Source organism: Aegilops tauschii, chromosome 6, assembly GCF_002575655.3.
Source record: "Aegilops tauschii subsp. strangulata cultivar AL8/78 chromosome 6, Aet v6.0, whole genome shotgun sequence".
NCBI lineage: Eukaryota > Viridiplantae > Streptophyta > Magnoliopsida > Poales > Poaceae > Aegilops > Aegilops tauschii.
In genome coordinates this window covers 151,068,159-151,086,803 of record NC_053040.3, presented here as the reverse complement: position 1 = coordinate 151,086,803, position 18,645 = coordinate 151,068,159, and positions in this window count along the sequence as shown.

The window sequence follows — 18,645 nt, the reverse complement described above, 5'->3', positions numbered from 1 at the left end:
AACCAGAGGATAACAGCAACTAGCCCTCTTCCAACAGAGATTTGGGCATCAAGATGACCTCTAATGAACATGGTGCAATTGAACAAAATGAAGAGCATCACGAGGCAAACAATTTGACATATTACACGCATGAATCGGAGCTACATGCAAGAAGTTATGGAGCTGTGAACAGAGGCATATGCTGTAGAAGAGAAATACTTGGAGGAATTTCGAGCTTCGGGAAAAGTCATGACGTACAGAGCCTCTCGATCGGATCTGGCTCCTCGAGGGCAGTTGCCAGCGACGGAAGGAAGAAGGAGGCGGTGGCCGGCCGGAGGGGAGGCGAGGACGGCGGCGCCGGCGACGGGAGGCGGAGGCGGCGGCCGCGGGCGGCAGGGCCGGCCGGCGAGCACGGCGGCGGCGCGGCGAGGCGGAGCTCCGCGCCGGCAATGGCGACGGGTGGCGGCCGGGTCGGGCGACGGAGGCGCGCGGGGGCGCGCGGCGGCGGATCTGGGCCGGGAGGGCCCCGTACGGGCTCTCTGGGCCGGCGGCGGGAAGGAGGCAGCGGCGACACGTGGCGCTTCCCGATTGGGCGCGGGCGGCGGCGGAGATTTGTCCGGCGCGGACGGACACGTCCGCCGGCGTCGAAGGGCGAGGTTAGGGTTTGGGCTGCAGATGTATACGGGAGGGGATGGAGTATTAAGGTAGAGGGAGCTAGGAGAGTCCAAATGAGGTGCGGTTTTCGCCCACACGATCGTGATCGAACGACCTAGAGCATGGAAGAGAATTTGGTGGGTTTTGGGCTGGTTTTGAGGGGGTTTTTGCTGGACACTTAAATGGACTTTGCGGATGCCCGGTTAACCGTTGGAGTACCAAACGACCTCCAAATGGAACGAAACTTGACCGGTGGTCTCCGGGTGGTATAATAAGGCCACTTGACAAGCCTCGGTCCATTCCGAGAAAGTTTGACACCCGCACACGAAAGAAAACAAGAGGGGTGCACCGGAGGAGATAGGAGCACCGGATTGCAAAACGGACAATGGGGAAAATGCTCGGATGCATGAGACGAACACGTATGCAAATGCAATGCACATGATGACATGATATGAAAATGCATGACATGACAAAATACAAAACGAAACACAAAACCCGACCACGGAGGGAATATCATATCACAAAGCCGAAAATGGCAAGAGTCGGAGTTACAAATATGACAAGTTACATGCGGGGTGTTACAAAGAGGCATGACTTCCAATCCTTCATGGAAACCTTTATTGCTCCTGCCACTCGGATCGCTGACGGAATCGACCTGGACGAGTTTGTCGAGCCTGCTAGCCCTCCTCCTGCGGAATGAATAAACTTTATGCCCCACTTTAAATTTGCCTCAGAATGCCGAGTGATTTTGTAACCGTTAAACTCCTTCGGGCTTGATGTCCGAGTACTTTAATCCGTGGTCCGGAACATTAGGATTTATCTGAACTTGGTTTATCTCTGAATATGCTTGTGTTTGCCTTTGAGCAGAACTTGTTCTTCACTCGGAATAGTCTTTGAACTTGTGCTACAGCTCTGAGGGGAAGGTAACAGTCGACCTGCACCTCATTGTCCTTGCGGATCAGGATGGAGCGCATGTTGTACTTGTGGCGTAGTTCCAAGGAGAAGGTCGCAGTCGACCTGCACCTCGTCGTCCTTGCGGATCAGGATGGAGCACACATTGTATTTGTGGCACAACTCTGAGGAGAAGGTCGCAGTCGACCTGCACCTCGTCGTCCTTGCGGATCAGGATGGAGCGTGTGGCCAAGTCCCCGAGCGAGAAGGTCGGTTCTCACTCGGAACGTATTTTATACTTAGGTGAGTACTGGACTGCAGCTAAGTCTCTGAGTGAGAGGGTTGCTCACCACTCGGTAGGATTTTTCAAACTTAGGCGAGTACTAGACCGCAGCTAAGCCCCCGAGTGTGAGGGTTGCTCGCCACTCGGTAGGATTTTTCAAACTTAGGCGAGTACTGGAATGCAGCTAAGCCCCCGAGTGTGAGGGTTGCTCACCACTCGGTTGGATTTTTCAAACTTAGGCGAGTACTGGACTGCAGCTAAGCCCCCGAGTGAGAGGGTTGCTCACCACTCGGTAGGATTTCTGAAACTTAGGCAAGTACTGGACTGCAGCTAAGCCCCCGAGTGTGAGGGTTGCTCACCACTCGGTAGGATTTCTGAAACTTAGGCAAGTACTGGACTGCAGCTAAGCCCCCGAGTGTGAGGGTTGCTCACCACTCGGTAGGATTTCTTAAACTTAGGCAAGTACTGGACTGCAGCTAAGCCCCCGAGTGTGAGGGTTGCTCACCACTCGGTAGGATTTTTCAAACTTAGGCAAGTACTGGACTGCAGCTAAGCCCCCGAGTGAGAGGCTTGCTCACCACTTGGTAGGATTTCTTAAACTTAGGCGAGTACTGGACTGCGGCTAAGCCCCCGAGTGAGAGGCTTGCTCACCACTCGGTAGGATTTCTTAAACTTAGGCGAGTACTGGACTACAGCTAAGCCCCCGAGTGAGAGGCTTGCTCACCACTCGGTAGGATTTTTTCAAACTTAGGCGAGTACTGGACTGCAGCTAAGCCCTTGAGTGAGAGGCTTGCTCACCACTCGGTAGGATTTTTTTCAAACTTAGGCGAGTACTGGACTGCAACTAAGCCCCCGAGTGAGAGGCTTGCTCACCACTCGGTAAGATTTTTTCAACTTAGGTGAAACGGATTCGCAGCTAAGCATTCGAGTGGAAGCGTTGCTCACCACTCGGTAGGATTTTTTTAACTTAGGCGAAACGGATTCGCAGCTAAGCCTCTGAGTGGAAGCGTTGCTCACCACTCGGTAGGATTTTTCGAACTTAGGCGAAATGGGTTCGCAGCTAAGCCACCCACTGGGGGATTTAGAGAATATAAAAAAGGAACAACAATCATTTATGAGACTGTTAAAACTATGTCTTTGATAATCAAACTAGACGTATTTCTTATTACATCTCAACAGTCTGAAAGCTTTAAGTGTAAAAGGGGCGGAGCAGCTCCGCATTCCAAGTGCGTGGCTCGCCTTTCTTGTGCTCAACATTGTATAGGTGGTATGCTCCGTTGTGGAGCACTCTGGTGATAATGAAGGGGCCTTCCCAAGCAGGAGCGAGCTTGTGTGGTTTCTGCTGATCCACTCGAAGAACCAAGTCTCCCTCTTGAAATGCTCGACCCCTCATGTTTCTGGTGTGGAATCGACGCAGGTCTTGCTGATAAATGGTCGACCGAATCAGGGCCATCTCTCTTTCCTCTTATAGGAGATCAACTACGTCTTGCCGAGCCTGTTCCGCTTCATCTTCTGAGAAAAGCTCGACTCGGGGTGCATTGTGGAGCAAGTCACTCGGAAGTACAACTTCAGCTCCATAGACCAAGAAGAATGGAGTTCGGCCAGTCGACCGATTAGGAGTTGTCCTCAATCCCCAAAGCACTGATGGAAGTTCATCGACCCAGGCGCCTGCTGCATGCTTGAGATCGCGCATCAGTCAGGGCTTCAGTCCTTTCAGAATCAACCCGTTTGCTCTTTCAGCTTGTCCATTCGACTGGGGATGGGCGACTGAAGCATAGTCGACTCGAGTGCCTTGGGAAGCGCAGAAGGCTCTGAACTCATCAGAATCAAAGTTTGACCCATTATCAGTGATGATGCTATGCGGAATACCATATCTGAATGTTTGCTCTCTAATGAAGCTGACAGCAGTACTGGCTTCAAGATTTTTGATAGGCTTGGCTTCAATCCATTTGGTGAACTTGTCGACTGCCACGAGTACATGAGTGAAGCCACTCCTACCAATCCTCAAAGGTCCAACCATATCTAACCCCCAAACAGCAAAGGGCCAGTCGAGCGGAATGGTCTTTAGGACTGATGCAGGCTTGTGAGACATGTTGGAGTAAAACTGGCAACCTTCACATTTGTCGACTATTTCTTTCGCCATTTCATTTGCTCGTGGCCAATAAAATCCCGCTCGGCATGGTTTGGCCACAATGGTCCGAGAGGACGCATGGTGACCACATGTCCCCGAGTGGATGTCGTTGAGGATCACTCGACCTTCTTCTGGTGTTATGCATTTCTGGCTGACTCCAGTTACACTTTCTCTGAACAGCTGTCCTCTTATCACAGTAAAGGCTTTGGATCAACGGACGATCTGTCGAGCCTCTTCTTCATCCTCTGGGAGTTCCTTCCTAAGAATGTACGCGATGTACGGCACTGTCCAATCGGGAGTGATGACCAAAACCTCCATGATCAAGTCGACCACGACTGGGACTTCGACTTCAGTCGGATCAGTGGCACTCTTTGGTTGTGGGGGGTCGTCAGTGAAAGGATCTTCCTGAATTGAAGGAGTATGAATATGATCCAAAAACACATTGCTGGGAATGGCTTCGCTCTTGGAGCCTATCTTTGCCAAATCATCAGCTGCTTGGTTTTTCAGTCGGGGTATGTGATGGAGCTCTAACCCCTCAAACTTCTTCTCTAACTTTCTCACTGCATTACAATATCCAATCATAGCCGGGCTTCTGACGTCCCACTCCTTCATTACTTGATTAACAACCAAATCCGAGTCGCCATAGACCATGAGGCGATGGACGCTGAGTGAAATGGCCATACGCAACCCGTACAGAAGTGCTTCATATTCAGCTTCATTGTTGGAGGAGTCAAAATGAATCTGGAGAACATAGCTAAGCTTGTCACCTCGGGGGATACTAATACCACTCCAGCACCGGAACCATTCTGCATCTCGGATCCATCAAAGAACAGGGTCCAATGCTCCGAGTGAATCTGAGTCGGCAATTGCTGTTCGACCCACTCGGCGAGGAAATCTACTATTGCTTGGGACTTGATAGCTTTCTTTGCCTTAAACTTGATATCCAAGGGTAGGAGTTCAATCGCCTAGTTTGCCACTCGACCAGTTGCATCTCTGTTGTTCAAAATTTCTGACAATGGTGCGTCGCTGACGACTGTAATGGAGTGATCAGATAAATAATGCGTAACCTTCTTCGTGGTCATATAAATTCCATAGACAAGCTTCTGATAATGTGGATATCTTTGCTTGAATGGAGTCAAAACTTCAGAAACATAGTACACTGGGCGCTAAACTTTATAGGCTTTTCCTTCTTCTTCCTACTCGACCGTGAGTACTATACTGACAACTTGTCCAGTGGCTGCAATATAAAGGAGTAAAGGCTCTTTGCTGATTGGGGCAGCCAGCACCGGCTGGGTGGAAAGCAGGGCTTTGAGCTCTGCAAACGCTGCGTCAACTTCAGGAGTCCACTCGAACTTATCAGATTTCTTCATCAGTCGGTAAAGAGGCAATGCCTTTTCACCGAGGCGAGAGATGAATCGACTCAAAGCAGCCAAACAACTAGTAAGCTTCTGGACATCATGCACACACACACACACAGGGCGTTTCATCCGGAGTATGGCACCAACTTTTTCTGGGTTCGCGTCGATCCCTCGTTCAGAAACGAGGAAACCGAGTAACTTTCCACCAGGAACTCCGAATGTGCACTTTGATGGATTAAGCTTGATATCATACCTTCTCATGTTGGCAAAGGTTTCAGCTAGGTCAGTCAGCAGGTCGGAACCTTTACGCGACTTGACCACAATGTCATCCATATATGCTTCCACATTCCGACTGATTTGAGTGAGGAGACAGTTCTGAATCATCCTAATGAATGTGGCTCCAGCGTTCTTGAGACCGAATGGCATGGTGACATAACAAAAACACTCGAATGGAGTGATAAAGCTGTTTTTATCTCATCGGGTCCATACAGTCGGATCAGATGGTACCCGGAATAGGCGTCTAGAAAAGACACACGCTCACACCCCGCAGTCGAGTCGACGATTTGGTCGATATGGGGGAGAGGAAAATGATCTTTCAGGCAGGCCCGATTGATATGCTTGAAGTCAATGCACATACGAAGTGAGTCGTCCTTTTTGGGGACCATGACAACATTGGCGAGCCACTCGGAGTGGTAAATCTCTCGGATGAACTCAGCTGCGAGGAGCCGAGCCACTTCCTCACCAATTGCCTTTCTCTTCTGTATGGCGGACCGTCGAAGATGTTCTTTGACCCATTTCACTTTCGGGTCGACTCGCAAACGGTGCTTAGCCAGTCCCCTGGGTACACCCGGCATGTCAGAAGGTTTCCATGCAAAGATGTCCCAGTTCTCATGGAGGAACTGGATGAGCGCTTCTTCCTATTTGCTGTCGAGTGATGTTGAGATATGAGTAGGAGCAGCATTAGGATCGGTCGGGTGAATATGAACCGGCTCCATTTCACCGGACGACTGAAATGCAGAATCTGTGGCAGGCTTCTTAGCTCGCAACAAATCACTCGGGTCTGCATTCTTCTGGTATTCTTGCATTTCGACTGCTGCCATTTGTGCATCGGCGATTTTTGAGCCCTTCTGGAAGCACTCTTCTGCCTTTGTGCCGATTGCCAGTGATTGTGATCACTCCTCTGGGACCAGGCATCTTCAGTTTGAGATACACGTAACATGGTCGAGCCATAAAACGTGCATAAGCAGGCCTACCCAGAATAGCATGATAATCACTCTGGAAATCCACTACTTCAAATGTCAACTTTTCCTTGCGGTAATTCTTGGAATCACTGAAAACCACATCAAGGGCGATCTGCCCGAGTGATTCAGCCTTCTTGCCAGGTATAACGCCATGGAAACTCATATTGCTTTCACTAAGCTTGGACATCGGAATTCCCATTCCCTTCAAGGTTTCAGTATAAAGGATATTCAGGCTGCTACCACCATCCATCAGCACTTTGGTCAGTCGAGTGCCTTCAACAACTGGGTCGACCACCAACGCTTGCCTCCCAGGGGTGGCTATACGCGCTGGGTGATCGAACTGGTCAAATGTGATGGCAGTCTGAGACCACTTCAAATAACTGGGTGTTGCTGGAGCAACCATGTTTACTTCTCTGTTGATAACTTTCAATCGACTTTTGCTTTCAACATCAGCAAAAATCATCAGAGTGGAATTGACTTTGGGAAAACCATCATCATCTTCTTCCTTATCCTCATCTTTGTCCAACTCCTTTTCCTCCTCATTGGGTTGCTTCTCTCGGAATTGCTGGATCAGGAGTCGACACTGTCGAGTGGTATGTTTAGGGTAAATGAGATTACCCTCTTCATCTTTCTTGGTGTGAATGTGGCATGGTAAATCCAACACATCATTTCCGGCTTGATCTTTCACCTTCTTGGGGGTACAGGGCCCTTTGGGCTTCCCCTTGAATTTTCCTTGAGCCACAACTAAAGCTTCACCAGGAGCAGCTGGCTCGGCCTTACGCTTCTGTTTCCGATTGGAAGTACCTCCGCCGGTGTCCTGACTGACTGGTTTGCTCTTTCCGCTGCGGAGTCGATCCTCTTCTTCTCCGTTAGCGTACCGATTGGCTATTTCCATCATCTGAGTCAGGGACATATCTCCTGTCCGACCGAACTTCAGGACTAGTTCTCGATGCTTAACGCCTTCCTTGAAGGCACAAACTGCTCGATGCTCAGACACATTTTCCACTGTGTGGTGCAAAGTGGTCCACCTCTGAATGAAATCTCTCAGAGTCTCATTCGGTTTTTGCACACAATGCTGCAATTCTGTTAACCCTGCTGGTCGTTTGCAAGTACCCTCAAAAGTTCTAACAAACACTCGGGCAAGTTCTTCCCAACTGAATATACTGCCAGGAGCTAACTGAGTCAACCGTCCTCTGGCCGAGCCTTCCAACATCAGAGGAAGGTGCTTCATGGCCACTTCATCATTGCCGCCACCGATCTGTACCGCCACTCGATAATCCTCAAGCCAAGTGTTCGGCTTGGACTCACCAGTGAACTTGCTGACTCCAGTCGCCAACCTGAAGTTGGGAGGAATCACTGCGGCTCTGATGGTTCTGCTAAAACATTCTGGACCTGAAACATGCACTCTACTGCGAGTCAGGTGATTTCTGTCATGGCCCTCTCTGTGCGCCCTGTTCCTGTCAACAAGACCTTGAACGGGAATAGATCTCGCATCAAAGCCCGGCTCCCTCGGGTCGACTGGTACTCTTCGCTCGCCACTGTGAGGGCGTCTGTCATCGTGCTGCCGAGGCACATATGACCCACTCCTCGGAGGAGGTGTGGGCACTCGACGACGGTCATCACGGCCGAGTTGGTGATCATATTGCTCGTGGTTTCTGTACTGATCCTGCCGGTACCCACGTCCCTCACGCCGCGGGGGCGATCTTGGGCTGTGAGCCGACTGAACTGTGTCTGCCATCACAGATCTGCTATGAATCCTATTCCACGACTGAGATACTGTTGTGTTCTGCTCTCCGGCCGCCCGGAGTAAAGCCCGGATCTGCATCAGACCTCTGCCAGCTTCTGACTGGGAAGGCTGAACTGACTCTGCTATTCGGGCCGCAGCTGTGAGATTTTGGATCGGAGTGCGGTATACCTGAGGTTGAGGCGGAAAAAGCTGTCGTCGACTGGACTCAGGGATCCGCTGCCGAGCATGGTCGTCGAGTGCATGCTGCAGGTTCTCCAGTCGAGTGCGCTCAACCAAGTTGGCCAAGCGCGCCTCCTCCAAGGCCCGGGCCTCAGGGGTTTCTCCAACGATGGGAGTGTGAAGTGCATCCATATTGCGGCGGCGAAGCTCTTCCCTCTGCTGCGAAGAAAGGGGCTCAGGGCGGTACTCCTCGTGAACGCGTGACGGATCGCCGCCACCATCGCCGCCATCATCGCGGGGGAAGCTAGGAGGACTACGTGGTCCATTGACCATCAAGACTTCAGCCACGGGATCGCTGCTATCGCACTCGGATGCGGTCTCGACGGAGCCAGTCGACAGATCGAACATGCCGTAGAGAGTTTCGTCGGGCCAGATTGCCGCAACTTGTGGGGTGGCCAACTGGCGGGCCACCGCGTGCCTCACCCACCGCTGAAGTCGCGACCGACCGGATCGCTTGCGCCGGCCTACAGCGGGGAGCGAGGACACCACGGGAGCCGAACGATACTGAGTTGATGGCTGCCGGAGAAGGACGCCACGGACGCACGCGCGAAATTGCGTTGCCCTGCGGACGGGGAGCACATCGACGTCGAGGGGAGCTTCCTGAAGCCAGGCGGAGTCGTCGGCAACGAAGACGAGCGCACTGAGACGGATCTCGTGGCCCTCAGCCAAACCACCGCCGGAAACCATGATGATGGGAATCATAAAAATTGCAACTTCACCAAGAAGCCGCTAAGACACCTGCCCCAAGGTGGGCGCCAACTGTCGTGGATCTAAGACTGTCAGTAGAATGGGGGGGTAGGTATGGGGAGGCAAGATCCTAGCTATGGTGAAGTTGTACACACGAGTTTTACGAGTTCAGGCCCTTCGCGGAGGAAGTAATAGCCCTACGTCTCGGAGCCCGGAGGCGGTCGACTGGATTATGCATGTGTGTGTTACAGGGGGTCGAACCCTTGTGCTAGTGGAGGGGGTGGCTTATATAGAGTGCGCCCAGACCCCAGCCAGCCCACGTTACAAGGTGTTTAAGGTACATAAAGACATGGCGTTACTGGTAACGCTAGTAATAAAGTGACATAAATGATCATTAAGTCTATGAAGTAAACGCCCGACCATTGCTGTGCATAGTGACTTTAGATCTACTGTCTGTCGAGTGATAGTTGTTGCGGTCGAGTGGCTTCGAGTCTTCCGAGTGGAACGCTTATGGTCGAATGGATGATGATATCCCTCGAATGCTTCTGGCTTTAGGGTGATGTCCTAGGGGAGGGTATCTAGGTCAGGCCTATGACCCTACCCTTGGTACATAGCTTCATCAGCGACCCCAACCTCCGCTCTGGCCTTAGATCCGGAGCGCATCACCAGGTTCGAAGACGGGATTTCCGAGCCCACCGGACTTTTTGCGGTTATTGTGCCTAGTACGGGAGAGCCGGAGGAAGTAGTGTCACCGGCAATCATCATGAAGCTGGTCTCTTCTCCGAACACTGGCTCCGAACCCTCGGAGTCAGCATCGCGTGAGCTCGTCCAAGGAGTTTCCCTCCCGCCGTACTCCACAAACTCTCCTCTCCCTGGCCCAACCTCACCTTTAAGCGAGGATCTGGACTTAATGCGATCCCGCGTCATTACAGAGCGGCAACGTCCGAACTACGCCCAGCCCAGACTAGGGGCTGAGAGCGGGGAATTTTACGTCCCACCCACCACCCACTTCATAGCCACTGTCGAGGACTTAACCGACATGCTCGATTACGGCTCCGAAGGCATCGACGGTATGGACGATGTTGCCGGAGAAGGGCAGGCCCAAAACCCGCCGTTTACCGGACGCTAGACGGCCACCTCTTCATATGACGTGTACATGGTGGATACACCCAAAAAGGGTAACAGCGATAACGAGAAAAATCCAGTTGAGGATAAGCCTCCTAAGGCACAACCAAAGTGCCGACGTCAGCGGCGCCGCTCTAAATCACGCCGTGGAAAAAACAGCAATACCGGCACCGGAGACAACAATACTCCAGACGATGCCGATGACCAAGAAGACCCCATCGAGCCAACCTCCGAACAGGACGATCGGGAAAATGGGCAAATTAGCCCTGATGAACAGGCTGCAAACGAAGACTCATAGGATAGTAATTACCTTCCACTCTCTGAGGATGAGGTGAGCCTCAGTGACGAAGACTTTATCGTGCCCGAGGAACCCTTGAGCAGGAGCGCTTTAAGCGCCGGCTAATAGCCACTGCAAGGAGCCTGAAAAAGAAGCAGCAGCAGCTTCAAGCTGACCAAGATCTGCTCAATGACAGGTGGACTAATGTCCTGGCAGCTGAGGAATGCGGCCTCGGGCGCCCAACCAAGAGTTACCCAAAGCGTAAGCTGCTACCTTAATTCGACGACGAGGCGCTGGAGCTCGTACCATCAGCACGTAACGTGGCCGACCGACCACCACGTGGTCGTGGCAAAATGACAATTCAAGCCGAACACCAGCCCGTACTACCTCGCCGTAAAAGTAGAGACACAACAGCTCAGGAATATACGTACGATCTACGGCAGGACTTGGAAAATAGAGCAGGTCAGACCAGACCGATCTATGGATCGCGGGGGCATGCCCCGACGCACGAGGACGGCTATCTAGCCGGGCACGACAAGCATAACCACATCCAGGCCAAATACTACAGACGGACTCCATCCGAACTGCATCGCGATTTGGCCCAATATACAGGCGCCGCACACCCCCTCTGCTTCACTAACAAAGTAATGGAGCATGAATTCCCAGAAGGGTTTAAACCCGTGAATATCGAATCATATGATGGAACAACAGATCCCGCAGTATGGATTGAGGACTTTCTCCTCCATATTCATATGGCCCGCAGTGATGATCTTCATGCCATCAAATACCTCCTGCTAAAGCTCAAGGGACCAGCTCGGCACTGGTTAAATAGCCTGCCAGAAAACTCCATTGGCAGCTTGGAGGACTTGGAAGACGCCTTCCGCGATAACTTCCAGGGTACATACGTCCGACCTCCGGATGCCGATGACTTAAGTCACATCGTTCAACAGCCCGCAGAGTCGGCCAGGAAATTCTGGACCAGGTTCCTAATTAAAAAGAACCAGATCGTCGACTGTCCGGATGCCGAAGCCCTAGCGGCCTTTAAGCATAGCATTCACGACGAATGGCTCACCCGACACCTTGGCCAAGAAAAGCCGAAGTCCATGGCAGCCCTCACGGCACTTATGACTCGCTTTTGCGCAGGCAAAGATAGTTGGCTAGCCCGTAGCAGAAACAATGCAAGCGAACCTGGCACCTCTGAAGACAGAAATAGCAACGGCAAGCCCCGACGCAACGGGCACAAGCATTGGAACAACGGTGACAATACCGATGACACGACAGTCAACGTCGCATTCAGTGGCTCCAAGTTCGGTCAGCGGAAGAAGCCATTTAAAAGAAGCAATCCGGGCTCATCCAGCTTGGACCGAGTCCTCGATCGACCATGTCAGATCCACGGCACCCCCGATAAACCCGCCAATCATACCAACAGAAGCTGTTGGGTCTTTAAACATGCCAGTAAGTTAAATACTGAGAATAAGGAGAAGGGATCGGCAAGTGAGGACGATGACGAGGAGCCCCGTCCACCGAACAGAGGGGGACAGAAGAAATCCCCCCCCCAAGTCAAAACGGTGAACATGATATACGTTACTCATATCCCCAAGAGGGAGCGCAAACGCGCGCTCAGGGACGTCTATGCGATAGAACCAGTCGCCCCAAATTTCAATCGATGGTCATCCTGCCCGATCACTTTCGATCGCAGGGACCATCCGACCAGTATCCGTCATGGCGGCTCAGCCGCATTGGTCCTCGACCCAATCATTGATGGATTCCACCTCACGCGAGTCCTCATGGACGGTGGCAGCAGCCTTAACCTGCTCTATTAGGATCAAGCCCACAAAAACTACCTTTAAAGGAGTAATACCAGGTGTAGAGGCCCGTTGCATGGGCTCAATCACATTGGAAGTCGTCTTCGGATCGTCCGACAACTTTTGAAGCGAAGACTTGATCTTCGACATCGTCCCCTTCCGCAGTGGCTATCACGCACTGCTCGGACGAACCGCATTTGCTCGCTTCAATGCGGTGCCATACTATGCCTATCTCAAACTTAAGATGCCCGGACCACGCGGTGTCATAACAGTCAACGGAAACATGGAACGCTCCCTTCGTACCGAGGAGCAAACCGCGGCCCTGGCAGCGGAAGTACAGGGCGGCCTTATCAAGCAGAACATCAATTCGGCGGCGAAGCCCCCGGACACTATTAAACGAGTCCGGACTACTCCGCAGCATGACAGTCCAGCTCGTCAGGAGTTTGACTAGCAATTCGGCCTCCATCTCAGTCCCGACCGAATTGTGGCGTACATACCACGCGTACATGGGCACTCGTACTTTCCCTTTTCCTTTCGTCGATCATGGTCCACAATATGGCTCGACCTTATCTGGGCACTCATACTTTCCCTTTTCTCTCTACCCTTTTTAGGTTTCTTTTCCACATGGCCCTCATGACGGCCTGATCGTCGATCCTTTCAAAGGATAAACATACCAAGGAGGCAAGCAACATAGACATGTGGCAGAATATCTAGATGATCTTCTTGACGATCACTTTGCCTGTTTTTAGGACCCACACACAGCTTCCCCTTGGTCTCGGCATGTTAAATAGCCCTGTTGCTTATCGCATTATTTGTACAAATATGCTTTGACGTATCAATCAGATTATAATGGAAACAGTTTGCGGCCCAACATATGTGGCACTGGCTTACTCCTTCATTATATTTCACTATTTTTATCGATTGCACCCGTACACTTCGGTACGACTTAACTCGCCAGGGGCTCCATTGCGCTCCATACATTTGCAACAAGTCCAAACACTTTTTACAGTATAATTCGGCGCCCCGAATATAGCATTATATGCATCAGCTCCGAATCATGTCTTTGGTCAATAGCTGGGTTGCCCGGCTCCTGTGCTTGCTACCTTACGTTCCGTCTTATCGGCTAGGGTAGTAAAGGGAGAACTACTGCGATTGTGTTTCTGGTTTATCCGGATAAACACCTCAGTAGAGAAAGCCGAAAAATGATTGTCATGATGCGGCGAGAGCTGGTCAGCTATTCGGTGGCTAAACATAAATCTCTTGCGTTTTTTTCCGCATTATGCGACGGATCGGCCTCCACCCGATCAGGTGTCTACATCGCCCTAGTCCGGATAAACAAATACTAACTAGGGGCTGCGCCTGCACTCCTATTGTCAAACTCCTATGGCTAAGTGAGGGTGATAAAGCCACATAGTCCGATTGCCTGGTTCGCTGCACTAAACACCTCCTTCAAGGACCAAACTCATGGGTCAAGTGTGTTTAGGTTCCAACCCGAACATCCCCATACTACCTACATGGGGGCTGAAGCTGACGACTGGCCAACTCTTAGATTTAATAAACGGCCGCACCAGAGGAAATATTTTCAAAAAACAACAAGCAATATATTACATATAGGCTTTGTTCCATAATACAGGACCGGATAACACGAATAGATTCATTTAAAGATAATGTCCTTCGCACACTGGCCCTCTACAATGCGGGATCCTTCCAGGACATCATCAAAATACCGCTCGGGCGTGCGGTGCTCTTTGCCCACAGGCGGTCCCTCGGTCGCAAGCTTGACGACGTTCATCTTCGCCCACTGTACCTTGACACGGGCGAAGGCCATCCGCGCACCTTCAATGCAGACCGACCACTTTATGGCATCAAGCCGAGGGCAGGCATCGACCAACCGCTTCACGAGCCTGAAGTGGCTGCTGGGCATGGCTTCGGCAGGGCATAGATGGATTATCAAATCCTTAATGGCCAATCCGACCACCCTATGCAGCTCGGTCAGCTGTTTCAGCTGATCGCTAAGGGGCACCGGATGCTCTGACGCAAGGTATTGCGACCAGAACAGCTTCTCCGTTGAGCTCCTTTCTTCGGCTCGGAAGAACTCCGTAGCATCAGCAACACTGCAAGGCAGATCCGCAAACGCTCCTGGAGAACTCCAAATCCGGGTCAGTAAGAGGTACTTTTTCTTCACAAATTTGCTCTACATAATAAAGGCCTTACCTGCCGCAATCTGCTTGGCCTCCTGGATTTCCCGGAGGGCGCCCCGGGCTTCAACCCGGGCCTCTTGTGCGCTTTGGCGGGCCTTAGCAAGTTTGAACTCTTGGTCCGCAATCTTGCGCTCCAAGGACTCGCATTGCTTTATGGCGTCCTTGAGCTCCTGCTGAACCTCCCCGACCCTTGACTCGTGTTTTTTGCAGGGGACTTGTTCCTTCTCCGCTTTCTTCTGGGCCTCGGCCAGCGCGTTCTTGAGGGACTCCACCTCGACCGCAGCTCCTATGAAACATCATAATAACATGATCAACACCAACAATTCATATCATTTTAGATCTGAACAGGCCATTGCATACCTTGCTTGTCCTCTAGTTTTTTTTGACACGGCCGATCTCTTCATCGGCGCGCTCCAGACTCTGCTTCAGTTTGGAGACTTCGGCAGAATGGGAGGTCGCAGCCAGCATTGACGCATGCTTATTCACATAGAGATATATGATTAGTCTCCTACAAAAATTATTCGATCCTCTGTCCGGCCTTTGTTTTCGAAAACAAGACAGAGTCTCAGGGGCCACTGTCTGTACTACGGCATTCTTTTTGCATAATTACGTCACATACCTCAAAGCCTGTTAGAAGGCTGGCGCAGGCTTCGGTCAGTCCGCCTTTAGCAGACTGAACCCTCTCAACCACCGTACCCATAAGGATACAGTGTTCTTCTACAATGGAAGCAACTTGAAGAGCTTCCAATAGAGTATCCGGTGCCTCTGGATGGACCGAGGTCACCGGCGGAATAGGTGCACCTCCTTCTTTCGAAGGAGGCTGTTTACCTGATTCCGGAGATGTATGGCCCTCCGGATTAGTATTCGGCTAGGGGCCGAATTGGGTATGGCCTCCATCGCCAGTTTCCAGGGGGGTCTGCTCCCCCATGTGTCCGGTGGCCGAGGCATCACCCTCTGGCACCACCTCGACGGCCTCCTGTACCTCTCCCTGGCCTGGGAGGGTCCTTCGGGACAACACCTCGGCATCGTCCGTAGCCTTGGGGGAGGAGGCCAGCGGAGGCGACTCGCTGTCGATCACATTTGGATCCAGCGAATTCCCCGAAGATGAGGATCGCTGGAGGTGGGTATGAGCCGGACTGCAGCGCATGATTCAACATGTTAGAACCACGAAGTAAAGGAGATGGATATATATGTGCATAAGTGCCTTTGATTACTTACGATCCGGCAAGGGGCTTCTCCCTAGGACGCCACTCAGGGCTGCTATCGGTGTCTGATTCGGAATTGTCCGCAAGGGAGACCCTCCCTTTCTTGGAAGCCTCTGCCTCTGCCTCCAGATCCGTGGAGGCCGCCCTTTTCTTCCTTCCCCCCTCGGGGGGGGGGGGGGGAAATTGCTTTCCTCCAACTCCTCGTCATTCTCGACGGGGGAGGAGTTGTTTTCGGCATCTTCGGACGTTGCGTCCGAAGTGCCTTTACGGCGGAGGCCGCTTCTTGCCTCCTAGCCCTTCTTCTTGGCCTTCTTCTCCGCGTCTTGTATGGCGCCGAAACCAGCATCTTCGTCAGAAGTGGGATAGCTGGGTTTTCAGGGAGCGGAGCCGGACACTGGATCCACTCCGCCTTCTTTATCCAGCCCTGAAAAGACAAATGGAGAAGGTTAGACATCTTCCTTGAATGCACAGGTAGAGATACACCTTGAAGTATGAAGAACTTACCGGACTGGCTGGATGAGTCAGGTTATATCCGCGGTCCTCGGTCGTCTTCGGCCACGACTGATTGGCCTTGAAAAGCACCTTCCAGATACCTTTGTGCGTGGAGCCGGAGAACTATTGCAAGGTCTGGTGCTTGGCCGGATCGAACTCCCACAAATGGCAAGTCTGGCTTTGGCAAGGAAGGATCTGGCGAAAAAGCATCACCTGGATCACATTGACGAGCTTGATGTTCTTGTCCACCATGCTCTTGATGCGCGTCTGCAGCGCTGACACCTCGTCTGGCGACGCCCAGTCCAGGCCTTTGTTTAGCCAAGAGGTAAGCCGCATTGGGGGCCCAGACTTGAATTCGGGAGCCGCGGCCCAGGTGGTGTCACGGGGCTCTGTGACATAGAACCACTGATGTTGCCACCCTTTGGCGGTCTCCACAAAGGTGCCTGTGGGCCATGTGACGTTGGACAGTTTGCTCACCATGGTGCCCTCGCACTCTGCATGTTGACCATGCACGACTTTCGGCTTCACATTGAAGATCTTTAGCCATAATCCAAAGTTGGGTGGGATGCGGAGGAAGGCCTCGCACACGACAATGAATGCCGAGATGTTGAGGAAAGAATTTGGGGCTAGATCATGGAAATCTAGCCCGTAGTAGAACATGAGTCCGCGGACGAAGGGGTGGAGGGGAAATCCTAACCCACGGATGAAGTGGGGGATGAGTACCACCCTCTTGTTGGGCTCCGAGGTGGGGACGATCTGCCCCTTGGTCGGAAGCTGGTGGGCGATTTCCTGGGCCAAGTACCCCGCTTCCCGGAGCTCTGTGATGTTCTCCTCTGTGACGGAGGAGGCCATCCACTTGCCCTGAGCTCCAGATCCGGACATGGTCGGAGTGCTTTTTGGGGTCGGAAAGGATGGAAGCTTGGGCGCTGGAGCTCGAGAATGGATGGGCAGAGAGGAGGAAGGCGTGGGTGAAAGAGTGGATCCTTATCCCCTTATAAAGGCAGTGAATATCAAGTGCCTCCCCACTCGCCTTAAAAATCGCCTATTCCCCAAGGGTCGTGCAGACGGCGCGGTTGGATTACCCACACCCGTATTGATGAGAATCCCACGATAAGGGGGCACGATCTCTGCTTCGACAAGACGTGCCAATGAAAACCGCGTCTCAAAACATGGAGCGGGAAGATGACAAAAACGGTTCGAAATAATAACCGGGCAGGGACGTAACGTCTTGCTACAAAAGTTGTCAGTAGATGGGACTTGTTAAACATTATACTCTCTACGGCTGTGTGTGGTGCCTGTTTTGCAGAGCCGGACACGTTTTCTGTGTTCGAGGACTACTTTGAAGTATTCGGAGGAGGAACCCACCTTGCAATGCCGAAGACAATCTGCGCGCCGGACACATTGTCAATGAATCATGGTTCAGAGGCTACTGAGGGAGTCCTGGATTAAGGGGTCCTCGGGCGTCCGGGCTAAGTGACGTGGGCCGGACTAATGGGCCATGAATATAGAAGACTTCTTCCCGTGTACGGATGGGACTCTCCTTTACGTGGAAGGCAAGCTTGGCGTTCGGATATGAAGATTCCTTCCTCCGTAAACCGACTCTGTATAACCCTAGGTCCCTCTGGTGTCTATATAAACTGGAGGGTTTAGTCCATAGAGGCAATCATAATCATACATGCTAGACGTCTAGGGTTTATCCATTACGATCTCGAGGTAGATCAACTATTGTAAACCCCATATTCATCCAAGATAATCAAGCAGGAAGTAGGGTATTACCTCCATCAAGAGGGCCCGAACCTGGGTAAACATCATGTCCCTGTCTCCTATTACCTTCGATCCTCAGACGCACAGTTCGGGACCCCCTACCCGAGATCCACCGGTTTTGACACCGACACCCATTTAGAGAGAAGTTTTCCTGCAAAGAATCTGAAATGAGAGTTGTACAAAAGAACATATTCACCAACTTTGAATTCTTGCTTTTGGATTCTTTTATCATGCATCTTTTCACTTTTTCTTTAAATAGCTTGGAATTTTCGTAGGCTTGGGTCCTCCATTCATCTAGTAATCTAATATCAAATAACCTCTTTTCACCGGCAAGTTTGAAATCATAGTTGAGTTCTTTAATTGCCCAATATTCTTTATGTTCTAACTCAAGAGGCAAATGACAAGCTTTTCCATAAACCATTTTATAGGGGGACATACCCATAGGATTTTTATATGCTGTTCTATAGGCCCAAAGTGCATCAGCCAATTTCTTAGACCAATTCTTTCGGGGCCTATTAACATTATTTTTTGTAATATTAGCTTTATTTCTCTATTGCTACGTTCAACTTGACCACTAGATTGAGGA